Genomic DNA, 13,970 nt, shown 5'->3' on the forward strand with positions numbered 1-13,970 from the left:
TTCAATATGCATAGTTTAAATGATCTTACCTATAGGGATTTGTTAGTTAAATAAAATGAAAGGCTTAGCTCTCAGGAAATGAAAACCTTATTTTGATTGTTCAATAAGACGGTTGATATCTTTCATGTTGTTTTCAAGATATGTATGTATTATTTTAAAAAAAATATATAATGATTTTTCAATATTTACAAGTTGATTTTAAAACTTAAAAATATGCCTGAAAATGAAATGTGTAAAATGGAACCTGGAAAATGCATATATGTAAATAGAGTAAAATAATGACTTTTGTATAGCCAGTTCATAATTATAAGCATGTTACATAGTTACTCCAAATCCTTCCTTGTCTGTTTAGTGTGGATTCTAGATAGATCCATGCTTAATTTTCTGATCACATTTCCCTATATTGATTTCTTCTCCTTTTGTAATATTGACTAGTTCTATCTCTTTTCAAACACATCCTTTCAATGTTCTATGCATTATTGCAACTCCTGTCTCTACCCTGCTTGACTTTCTTAACTATTCTTAGCTTTTTCTCCAAACTGCACTTAAGTTCAGCCCTATCTCTGAAGCTTTCTGTGAAATCACCTATCAAAACTTAATCATACCATCATCTATTGTATTATTATCTACTGTTGTGTAACAACATTATCATAAATATAGGAGCTTGAAACACCACATGGTTCAGTTTCTGCGAATCTTGGCCAAAACTTAGTTGAGTTCTCTGTTTCATGATTCCACAAAACTGAAATCAAGGTGTTGACCATGACTACAGTCTCATATATTGCTTGTCTGGGGAAATATTTGCTTTCAAGATCACATGTTTCTGGACAGCTTAGTTCCTTGCAGGCTGAGAACTGAGAACCTTGGTTTCTTGCTGGTTGTTGCCTAGAAGTCACCCTAATTTGCTTATCATGTGGTCATTTTCATAGGCCAACTCTCCACCTAGCATCTTGCTTTTTCAAAGACAACAGGGGAGATGGTTTCTCAGGAAAACAGAAATTGTAATCTTATGTAATATCATCACTAAACTGACATCAGTCACTATTATGGACTGAATATTTGTGTCCCCCTGAAAATATATATATTGAAGCCATAATCCCCAGTGTGATGGTACTTGACATGGGGCTTCTAAGAAAGATATTAAGTGAGGCTATAAAAACAGAGTCCTGGTTCCATAGAAGAGAGAGCACAGAGCAGATTCTCATTTTTCCTCTGTGCATATGCACCAAGGAAATGCCATGTGAGAATGCAGTGAGAAAGTGGCCAATACATAAGCCACGAAGAGAACCCTCGCATGAAATGAAATAGACCAGAATCTTGAACATGGATTTTTCCAGCCTCTGGATATGTGAGAAATAAATGATGTATAAAACACTCAGATACTTTTCTAAGTAGCCCCCACATACTAATTACCTCCAAAATATTATTTTGATTAAAACACGTAAAGGGTCCCACTCATATTCAAAGAGTGGGAATTTAAGCAAGACATGAATACCAAGAGGTGGAGATCATGTGGGCTACGTTAGAGCCTGTCTACCACGATTCCTTTTTATTTTCTGTTATTCTATTATGCATGCATCCTGCTTTGGGACATAAGTCAACCTTTAGATCTATTCTCGTGTATTCCTAAGGTGCTTCCTAGGAAGCACTATTTGATTCTGTCATTACCATACAAGTGGAAGATACTGTGTCATTTCTGAATGGCAGATTTAAAAGCCAGTGGTTGATTCACCTTGTTTTTTTCCCCATTTGCTTTGATGATTATCAAAGCATGCCACAAAACAGACTCTGTCAACCTGGATCCTGGAACAACTATGATGTGCACAGTTCTCCCATCAAACTCTATTTGACATGTAGTATGAATAAGGAAATAATTTTTATTGGGGTGAACTAAAGAGCCTCTAAGTCAAATCAAGTCCCTTATGATTTTGCAGTGGAAATGAGAAATAGATTTAAGGAACTAGGTCTGATAGATGGAGTGTCTGAAGAACTGTGGACGGAGGTTTGTGACATTGTACAGGAGGCAGTGATTAAGACCATACCCAAGAAAAAGAAATGCAAAAAGGCAAAATGGTTGTCTGAGGAAGCCTTACAAATAGCTGTGAAAAGAAGAGAAGTGAAAAAGAAAGGAGAAAAGGAAAGATATATCCATTTGAATGCAGACTTCCAAACAATAGCAAGGAGAGATAAGAAAGTCTTCCTCAGTGACCAGTGCAAAGAAATAGAGGAAAACAATAGAATGCAAAAGACAAGAAACCACTTCAGGAAAATTAGAAATACCAAGGGAATATTTCAAGCAAAGATGGGCTCAATAAAGGACAGAAATGGTATGGACCTAACAGAAGCAGAATATATTAAGAAGAGGTGGCCAGCAATCCCACTGCTGGGCATACACACTGAGGAAACCAGAACTGAAAGAGACACGTGTACCCCAATGTTCATCGCAGCACTGTTTATAATAGCCAGGACATGGAAGCAACCTAGATGTCCGTCAGCAGATGAATGGATAAGAAAGCTGTGGTACATATACACAATGGAGTATTACTCAGCCATTAAAAAGAATACATTTGAATCAGTTCTAATGAGGTGGATGAAACTGGAGCCTATTATACAGAGTGAAGTAAGCCAGAAACAAAAACACCAATACAGTATACTAACGCATATATATGGAATTTAGAAAGATGCTAACAATAACCCTGTGTACGAGACAACAAAAGAGACACTGATGTATAGAACAGTCTTATGGACTCTGTTGCAGAGGGAGAAGGTGGGAGGATTTGGGAGAATGGCATTGAAACATGTATAATATCATGTATGAAACGAGTTGCCAGTCCAGGTTCGATGCACGATACTGGATGCTTGGGGCTAGTGCACTGCGACAACCCAGAGGTATGGTATGGGGAGGGAGGAGGGAGGAGGGTTCAGGATGGGGAACACGTGTATACCTGTGGCGGATTCATTTTGATATTTGGCAAAACTAATACAATTTGTAAAGTTTAAAAATAAAATAAAATTCAAAAAAAATTTAAAAAAAGAGAGAGAAAAAAAAAGAAAGTTAGAAGAAGAAAAAAAAAAAGAATACACAGAAAAACTGTACAAAAAGGGTCTTCACAACTCAGATAATCACGATGGTGTGATCACTCACCTAGAGCCAGACATCCTGGAATGTGAAGTCAAGTGGGCTTTAAGAAGCATCACTATGAGCAAAGCTAGCGGAGGTGATGGAATTCCAGTTGAGCTATTTCAAATCATGAAAAATGATGCTGTGAAAGTGCTGCACTCAATATGCCAGCAAATTTGGAAAACTCAGTAGTGGTCACAGGACTGGAAAAATCAGTTTTCACTCCAATCCTAAAGAAAAGCAATGCCAAAGAGTGCTCAAACTACCGTACAATTGCACTCATCTCACACGCTAGTAAAATAATGCTCAAAATTCTCCAAGCCAGGCTTCAACAATATGTCAACTGAGAACTTCCAGATGTTCAAGCTGTATTTAGAAAAGGCAGAAAACCAGAGATCAAATTGCCAACATCTGTTGGATTATCAAAAAAGCAAGAGAGTTCCAGAAAAACATCTACATCTGCTTTATTGACTATGCCAAAGCCTTTGGTTGTGTGGATCACAATAAACTGTGGAAAATTCTGAAAGAGATGGGAATACCAGACCACCTGACCTGCCTTCTGAGAAACTTGTATGCAGATCAGGAAGCAACAGTTAGAACTGGACATGGAACAACAGACTGGTTCCAAATAGGAAGAGGAGTAGGTCAAGGCTGTGTATTGTCACCCTGTTTATTTAACTTATATGCAGAGTACATCATGAGAAATGCTGGGCTGGATGAAGCAAAAGCTGGAATCAAGATTGCCAGGAGAAATATCAATAAGCTCAGATACGCAGATGACACCACCCTTATGGCAGAAAACGAAAAGAACTAAAGAGCCTCTTGATGAGAGTGAAAGAGGAGAGGGAAAAAGTTGCCTTAAAGCTCAACATTCAGGAAACTAAGATCATGGTATCTGGTCCCATCACCTCATGGCAAACAGATGGGAAAGCAATGGAAACAGTGAGAGACTTTTTTTTTTTTTTTGGGAGAGGGGGGTTGGTTTCCAAAATCACTGCAGATGGTGACTTCAGCCATGAAATTAAAAGACACTTGCTCCTGGGAATAAATGTTATGACCAAGCTAGACAGCATACTGAAAAAGTAGAGACATTACTTTGCCAACAATGGTCTGTCTAGTCAATGCTATGGTTTTTCCAGTAGTCATGTATGGATGTGAGAGTTGGACTATAATGAAAGCTGAGCACCGCAGAATTGATGCTTTTGAAATGTGTTGTTGGAGAAGGCTCTTGAGAGTCCCTTGGATTGCAAGGAGACTGAACCAGTCTATCCTAAAGAAATTAGTCCTGAATATTCACTGGAAGGACTGATGCTGAAGCTGAAACTCCAATACTTTGGCCACTTGATGTGAAGAACTGACTCATTTGAAAAGATCCTGATGCTGGGAAAGTTTGAAGGCCGGAGGAGAAGGGGAAGACAGAAGATGAGATAGTTGGATGGCATCACCTACTCCATGGACATGAGTTTGAGTAAACTCCAGGAGTTGGTGATGGATAGGGAGGCCTGGCATACTGCAGTCCATGGGGTCACAAAGAATCGGACACAACTTAACTACTGAACTGAACTGAGAGAAGTGAAAAAGCTGGCTTAAAATGCAACATTCAAAACACCAAGATCATGGCAGCCACTCCCATAACTTCATGGAGAAAAAGGGGAAAAAGTGGAAACAATGATAAATTTCTTGGGATTCAATATCACTGCAGATGGGGACTCCAGCTACAAAATTTAAAGAAGCTCCTTGGAAGGAAACTATGACAAACCTAGACAGCATATTAAAAAGTAGAGAAATCACTTTTTGTTGACAAGGTCCATGTAGTCAAAGCTATGGTTTTTCCAGTAGTTATGTATGGATGTGAGAGTTGTACCATAAAGAAAGCCGAGCCCCAAAGAATTTATAATTTTGAATTGTAATACTGGAGAAGACTCTTGAGAGTCCCTTTTACTGCAAAGAGATCAAACCAGTCAATCCCAAAGAAAATTCACCCTGAATATGCAATGGCAGTACTAATGCTAAAGCTGCAGCTCTAATACTTTGGCCACTTGATGTGAAGAGACGACTCATTGGAAAATACCCTGACACTGGGAAAGATTGAAGGCAAAAGGAGAAGGGGGCGGCAGATGATGGGATGGTTAGGTAACATCACCGACTCAATGGCCATGAATTTGAGCAAGCTCCAGGAGACAGTGAAAGACAGGGGAGCCTGGCTTGCTGCAGTCCATGGAGTCACAAAGAGTCAGACATCACTTTGTGACTGAACAACAACTATTAGAATGTTAGATACTTTTGTCATTGCAGTTTAAATAATATTAGTCTGATATAGAGTTTTGTACATTTTTTTTATTGTTATAGATTTAATCACAGTTGTCAAAGGAATCATCTCTGCTTTGTTCACCCCATGGCACCCAGTTTTTAATAAGTATTAGGCATATGGTAGAAATTCCCCCAACACTTATGAAATGAATGAGAAGGTTAATAAATGCATCTGACTCTGTTTCACTGATTCTTTTATATATTTGCCTCTTTTTTCTTGGGATATATCAGATATTTCATAACTTCTATCAAATTATACTGATTACTTATCCTGATGATTTCAGCATCCTCTTAACTCATTTCAAACATTAGTTTCACAGTCTCTTGATATGTATTCTAATAAAAGTGATCTGATTAAGTAACTTCTTCATATGAACACTCATAACCAGAGTCTTCTAATTATCTTCACCTAAAATTTCTCAATCTCTCCTGCTCTCTTCCTCCTCTTTACTGTCTTATTTATTAAAAAAAAAAAAAAGTTGAAACTTATACCACATTGCAAATCAACTGTACTTCAATTAAAAATAAAAATAAAAAGCTGATTAACTTGATCCTAACCTCCAATTCTTTGAGCTCTGTACTAGTTTAACAGTCCATTAACAATTATTACACCAACCCCACCATTACTGTTGCTATATTTTCCTGTGTGTTATGAACATCTCAGTCAAAAAAGCACAATATAACTCCCTGAGGTCCTTCAGATTCTAAACTCCTCTCACTTTCTTTTATAACTGCACTGTAAATATGCATTTGAAAATGATCAGAGACTTTCCCCCTTCTCCTGGCTTTGAGATGTGGAATTCAATTGAGAACTCACTGGAGTGCCTTGATTAGCATCTATGTAAACTTGCAGGACCTATCTTGTATTAGGAATAGATTTTACTGTGTTCACATCTCACTTTTGACTGTGACTTTTTCAAGGATGGTTTACTATTTTTATTCATTTGTATGTGTATGTGCATTATTCATAATCCAACATGGTGGATAATACTAACAATTTATAAGTAAATATAGAAATTTAAAGTGAAATAATATTAAACACAACTATCAATAATTTATACGTACATTTGTCCTGGAATGCAAACTACTAAAAGACATATCTTCAGAAGCTGATACTTGTTTGATAAGGCTGGATGAAACTGAGGGTGAGCTAATATTTACATTTAAGAGCCTAACTTAAAGACATGGGTCAATTTAACTTCTGTGAGCCAATTTACTCATGTATTAAACAGAAAAAGTAATGTTAAACATGCCATTCAGTTGATATAAAAATTAAATGAGATAATGCCTTGCACATACATTATGAACTGTCAAGTCCCATGCAAATACAAAGTAATAAAAGGCAAAATTTTAGCACTCCGCAGAAACCAGTTGCCTCCTGAGTGTACGTATTTTTCTAACACCTATGAATTTCCTGTCATCCTCTCTTGCTGCTGAATGGAAGATATAAATAATAGACACTAAAAGTCTTTGTCCCTGAATTTTAAAAGTCTGTAGGTAGAATTTAAAAAAAAAAATGTATACAGAAAACAAAATATGACAGGATAATTTTATGTTCTTTAATACCGGCATCAAAAATATGTCAGGAAAAACAAGCTTAGGAAAATATGCCTGTAAGTTCAAAAGGGTGGTTATTTAATACTATATTTTGGAGAATTTGTATAAAAATAGCTCATTTGTGAGAAACTGTAATCCCTCTTATGTTACAAAAGTCACAGAATCTTTATACAATGTTCTAACAAAAGTGATTTTATTTCTTAGAGCTACAAAGAACTATTTTTGCTACCTTCCTGATTACACTAAACCTCATAAAATTGTTGGTATATCTGTTTCTAACTATCCTATATTTCCAAATTTACAAAAAGAGAGAAAATTATATCTTCTTTCAGAGGCCAAATTATCCATGTCATACAAAAGAATTTAAAAATAAATTACCGAATCTGTTGCTGATGTGAGAAAATTGCATATGGAAAATTTTATTTTGATATATTCTCACTCCAGTAATAAGACCTGCTTAAGGGTACAGGCTACCTATCTCATAGTGTCAGGAATTTTGAGTTTGTTGTGATAAATTCCCAATAGTTTTCTTTAAAATATGTTAAAGAAAATCAATTTAGGCAAATTTTAATGAGCCATATTTTAAATGATGTGTTTTATCCATACATTCATATTTGATTCACAAGTGAGAGTTTAGTAGTTTTGTAGTTTTAAAAAAATCGCAGTTATGTAATATATTGTTTCTCATATTGAGGTTATAGATGAAAATATAATATCCTCACCATATTGGAATAATTCTCAGATTTCTTGTTTACCCTTTAGGGTACTACAAAATAACTAATACATGCACTCAGAGAAGGTAAGGAATATTTAAGGGAAAATGCAGTAAATCACTTCTGTTGTAACCAACTCCAGGTTGAGCTTACATAACTTTATGTTACAAGTTTAAAAGTCCCAAACTTCCTCAAAGTTTCAGTCAGTCCATATTCCCTGTGATTTTATACTTTCAAGGTACCAAAAGTTATACTGATTTTAAGATAGGTGTCCCAATAATAATGAAGGTAAAATAATTCAAAACAGTAAGTCAAGAGGCAAATACACTAATTTCTGCTTTGTCATTATCTGGTTTTGGGGAAAAAGGTTTCTGGCTTTTGCTTCAATTAAAAGTCTGTTTATGCTTCTATAGTGACCCACTCCTTGCTCTAAAATTCAACCAATACTTAGGTAATTATGAACCACAAAATCTTCTGTGGCTGTATATATGGGGGGGGGTAGTTTTTAAAAACATACATCTAGTTTGATCACTATTTGTTATCAGGGAAGGTGATATACAACATAGGTGTAAAGGAGGAGAATAGAAAGGCAGAGACTTTGCAAATAGAAGTCATTGTTAAATCAAGGAATCTGGAGAAAATAACTTAATTATTGATGAACAATAACAAACTCTGTCATCTCTCTTACTTAACTGCCCTAGATAGATAAACCACAAGATCCTAAGGTATAGCCCAGGGAGCAATATTCAATATCCTGTGATAAACCATAATGGAAAAGAATATTAAAAAAAAGAATGTATATATGTATATGTATAACTGAATCACTTTACTAAACAGCAGAAACTGGGACAACATTGTAAATCAACTATGCTTCAATAAAAATATAATTAATTAAAAATTAAAAGTCAATGATATTTCCTAATGGAGTTATATTGTGTATAATATAAACATTTTGTATATATGCATTAACTATATAATGTGTATACATGTACCATAAATATGTGAGTATGAGGCGGGGTGTGTATGTGTGTGTCCTTTATATGAGCTAAAGATGTTGCTACTATTTTTGTTTTGCTGTGTAGCTATTGAAATGTTAGTTAGGGTATTATTAAATATAAATATAGTAAATGAAGAATGACTTTTTATTTATATCATGATTTTTTGTTTTGAACCTCTAAAATGTTTTTAATACTGATGTGGGTACCACAGAAGATATAAAAATAATGCAAATTATGTAAGTCATGGAAACTACCCTGGGAGATTTACACTTTGTCTCTACAAATTAGGGTCTCTTGAATTAGATTATTGATAGTAAATTATATCCAGGTTAACCATAGACATATTTAGCAACCTTAAAGATTGGCATACCTATAGTTGCAAGTGACTTTAGATAGATAGACTTGTTGAGCATTAATAAGGATTACTGAGATAATTAGCATTTCATATGCTACTTCATTAACTATAATTTGACATTAAAAAAAAATATCTGAAACATGAAGACAGAGGTGAGTAGTAGCAGCACTAAGGTCACTTAGAATTTAGCCTTCATGACCTTTATTATTCTATTCTCCTAGGCACTGATCACTCTTCAGGGCTGACATTTCTTATGCAATTTATACACTACTCTAGTCTTAAGATTTATTTATTAAAGACCTTGCATTAAAACACATAAATTTTGTCTCTTTAGAAGCCAGTCAGATTGAAGAGAGCAGTTAAAGGGATAAATGTTATGTGGTAAGTTTTAGAAGGCATTGTCCCTGAGAATAAATAATTTTTAAATTTATGGTTATAACTATGGTTTCCACTCAAGGTTAGGTTTTTGTCTCTGTCTCACCTTTGTAAATTCAGTTATAATTTACTAATATTAGCTAATATGAAGTGTTGTCCATGAGCATGGTTTGGAGTGATACTCTACCTGATCCATTTCCCCCAAATCATTTCTTTCTTATTTGCTTGACTGAAGATTAAGGAAACTATAAGAGCTTCTTAGTTTAAAAAATCCAACTGAAGTTGGGAGTGAGGCTCAAGATAACCTGCATTGTTATCTTTGAGAGGGGCAATGCATAATGGATGATAAGTACTTATATTGCCATTTTCATATGTTTAAGTCTATTTTCCAGCAAATCCAAACTGGCCAGTACAGCGTTTTCAGAAGGGGATGAATAAACAAAAAAGTAAAGCAAAACAGATTCAGAGAAATGAAAGCCAGCATATTAAGGTTGTATACTCTTTATTGTTCTCTGAGTAAATCTTTTATTTATTTTATTATTTTTTTTTGTATTTCTATATTATTTATTTTTTAATTATTTTATTTTTAACTTTACAATATTGTATTGGTTTTGCCATATATCAACATGAATCCACCACAGGTATACACGTGTTCCCCATCCTGAACCCTCCTCCCTCCTCCCTCCCCTTACCATCCCTCTGGGTCGTCCCAGTGCACCAGCCCCAAGCATCCAGTATCGTGCATCGAACCTGGACTGGTGACTCGTTTCATATATGATATTATACATGTTTCAATACCATTCTCCCAAATCATCCCACCCTCTCCCACAGAGTCCAAAAGACTGTTCTATACATCAGTGTCTCTTTTGCTGTCTCGAATACAGGGTTATTGTTACCATCTTTCTAAATTCCATATATATGCGTTAGTATACTGTATTGGTGTTTTTCTTTCTGGCTTACTTCACTGTGTATAATAGGCTCCAGTTTCAAAAAGGAGTAAATATTTCATCATGGAAATCTTTTGGAAATGATCTACTCTTCCGTAAGTCCAGTGATTTTTAAAAGTCATTTTAGAGTTAAAAAATGTATTTTCTCTTTCTTATGTATGCAAAATAGTACTAATTGTATTAATTTACAAACAATCAAATCAAATCCTATATAGTTAGTTATTATGATGGTCTTATTTTTAATCATTGAGTGAACTTGTGAATATCATATATATTCAGCTTTATTATAATTTTTGGAGGTTATGTGGATTTATACAATACTTTGTTCACATATTTTCTCAGAATAATTGATATTAGTCAACTGAACAGAATTAATGTTTTTTAACATTGATAAAACAAAAAAACATAATTATGACTCTAAGTAATCATCAAATGGTAACAGTTTTATTTCTTCTTTCTAAAATACATATTTGTGATGATGGCTAGAAGTGTGAATACTTTTCATAATCTTTAAATAAATAATTCTTCCTCTATTTTTGTATTTTATCAGATTGTTTCATACATAATAAGAATAGAGAAGGTTCTAACTTAAACTCACAAAACTAGAAAATGTGTAGTGAGACATCATTGTGTTCCAAGTCACACCAATGTGTTAATTAGTATCATTTCTGTAATAGGGGTCTAACTGAATTTATCTGCATAAGTGTTGTTCTACTTTACTGAAATGGAGAGAGGAAAACATTCAGGAAAGAAGAGATTAGTTTTAAGTGGAAATATACTTTTATATTCCCTCACATAATATTAGTCATGGCTAACCATTCCCTTAATGTAGCTGATGCACTTATAGGTGGAGAATGAAGGCATATATAAAGTTATATTCCTATTGCTTTAATATTTGGTGAAATACAAGACTGGGCAACTAACTAAAAACAACTACCAATATTGGTGAGGTACTACCAATATTTCACTTGAAGTGATTTTAATTAATTTCCATTTTATTTTTTATTTTATTTTATTTTTTTTGTTTAAAAAATATTTTATTTATTTATTTTTTTTTTAAATTTTATTTTATTTTTAAACTTTACATAATTGTATTAGTTTTGACAAATATCAAAATGAATCCACCCCAGGTATACATGTGTTCCCCATCCTGAACCCTCCTCCCTCCTCCCTCCCCATACCATCCCTCTGAGTCGTCCCAGTGCACTAGCCCCAAGCATCCAGTATCGTGGATCGAACCTGGACTGGCAACTCGTTTCTTACACCATTTTAAAATGACTGAAAACACAGCTGTATCACTGAACTTTATTTAAATTCCTTGCAATTTCTTTCAAAACTGAAAAAGAATGCTACTACTGCATTTAATGCATGCTACTTTCAAAAAATATTATATCTCTAAAGGGTTATTAAAATATCTTTACTTCTAAAAATATAAATACATTAATCATTTTCCAGATCACTGGAAATATTTCTTAGGAGTCAAGTAGAAATACATCCAACATTTCTATTATCTCACAATCAGTAATATGATACTATCGTATTTTTGGAGAAATTTTTCTTAATCTCTGCATGTTTTAATCTTTTCAATTTATTTTATAATGCACTTTCAGTGTTTACATTAGCAGTGTTCTCTTAAGATAGTTGACTGTAATAACACAGTATTGTCTCAAATATGATTTTTCATGTTTTATCTTTTCCAAACAACTTCTTGTGGTGGTGGTTTAATCACTAAGTTGTGTCCAACTTTTGCAAGAATACTGAAATGGGTTGCCATTTCCCTTTCCAGAGGATCTTTCCAAGGGCTAGGGATCGAATCTGGGTCTCTTGCACTGCAGGCAGACTGTTCACAGACTGTTGTTCAGTCACCCAGTTGTATCCAACTATTTGCAATCCCATGGACTGCAGCATGCCCGCCCTCCCTGTCCTTCACCGTCTCCCGAAGTTTGCCCAAGTTCATGTCCTTTGCATCAGTGATGCCATCTGCCATCTAATCCTCTGACGCCCTCTTCTCCTTCTGCCCTCAATCTTTCACGGTATCAGGGACTTTTTATAGATTACAATAATTCACATTCCAGAGTTTCAGAAAGTGGAAATTTTCTTCATAATCATTCAATGACTGAATTTGGGAAGATAAGATTTCCATTCTCAGTATAATTTCCTGTGGACAGATACATAACAACTTTGTATTGAATACCAAGCCTCATTATTAATTTTCTTTAAATAATTCTGAGAATTATTATTTTCATCACATAATTCAGGACTTAAACTTCTTTGTGCTATTTCTTTGAAATATCTACAGCTATTGGAGTAAACAATTCAGCTGCAGAAACCATGGCTTGTATATTTTCTCAAGAGCCCATATTTCCTTACTAACTTCCTAGATATATAATACTTATGCTGCATAACATAAATGACTGATAGACTCTGAAGACAGAGGACAAACTTCAGTGCTATAGCATATAAATTAGCTTATTGCACATTAGAAATTTTGAAATTATAATCATTTGAGATAGGTCATGAAAACAGCATTCTGTGTTCTGCCAATTTTGGAAAATGTTGCATGAAATATATCTAATTAAGAGATTAATAATGGATAGGCTGGAGGCTTTGAGTTATTCTGTCTTAGGGAAAACGATATATTCTTCATTAATCTAGCATTTTTCAATTTATTCACATAATAACACTTTTTCTTGTAATACCTAATCACAGTAGGAAGTTTCTACAGACATTCCATCAAAAATACTAATAAACTAGTTCATCTTCACTCTTCACTGTTTTTTCCTTAAAGACAAAAAACAAGGCCCTTTTTTCAGACCTGTAATATTAATTTGCTTCTCCTTTCAGGGACAAGCCACTGATACTCTTTTCTTCACCCTATTCCTTACACTTAAAATATCTCTATTTATTTCTTCCATCTAATTTCAAATACATGCAAGGTCTCTTAATGCTATACAATTTTAAAATATATTATGTTATGATTTCAAGTTACCAATATAATTAAGTCAAATTCTTTGGCATATCAAACATTGTTTATAATCTACCTTTCTAAACTTTGCTGCCTTCCCTCATGCTCTGATATTTTAGCCACATAGCAATATCTCCCATATACATTGTAGGTTTCTCAGTTTTTTTCTCCAGTGCTGTCTCTTTCTGGAAAAAAAATATCTTTCCCTTTTCCAGATAATTCAATACTACTCAATCATATACTTTCTCATATTTTACTATTTCTAGAAAGCTTTCCCTAATTTTTTTTTTCTCACTGGTGATAATAATTTTTTTCATTCTAAGTAACTTACAGTCTTTAGTACAAATCACTTTTGGTTGGTGTACAAGAGAATTATTCAAATGCCTTGTTGGTTAGACCCTCTCTGAGGGAAAATAATTATGCCATATTGTCTTGTAAAATCAACGATCATCACTTAGCTCAACATTTATTGTTGTTGTTCAGTTGCTCAGTCTTTTTGACTCTTTGCAACCCCATGGACTGCAGCACACCAGGCTTCCCTGTCCATCATCTCCCAAAGCTTGCTCAAGCTGATGTCCATTGAGTCAGTGATGCCATCCAACCATCTCATCTTCTGTCGTCCCCTTCTC

Source organism: Bos taurus, chromosome 12, assembly GCF_002263795.3.
Source record: "Bos taurus isolate L1 Dominette 01449 registration number 42190680 breed Hereford chromosome 12, ARS-UCD2.0, whole genome shotgun sequence".
Lineage (NCBI taxonomy): Eukaryota > Metazoa > Chordata > Mammalia > Artiodactyla > Bovidae > Bos > Bos taurus.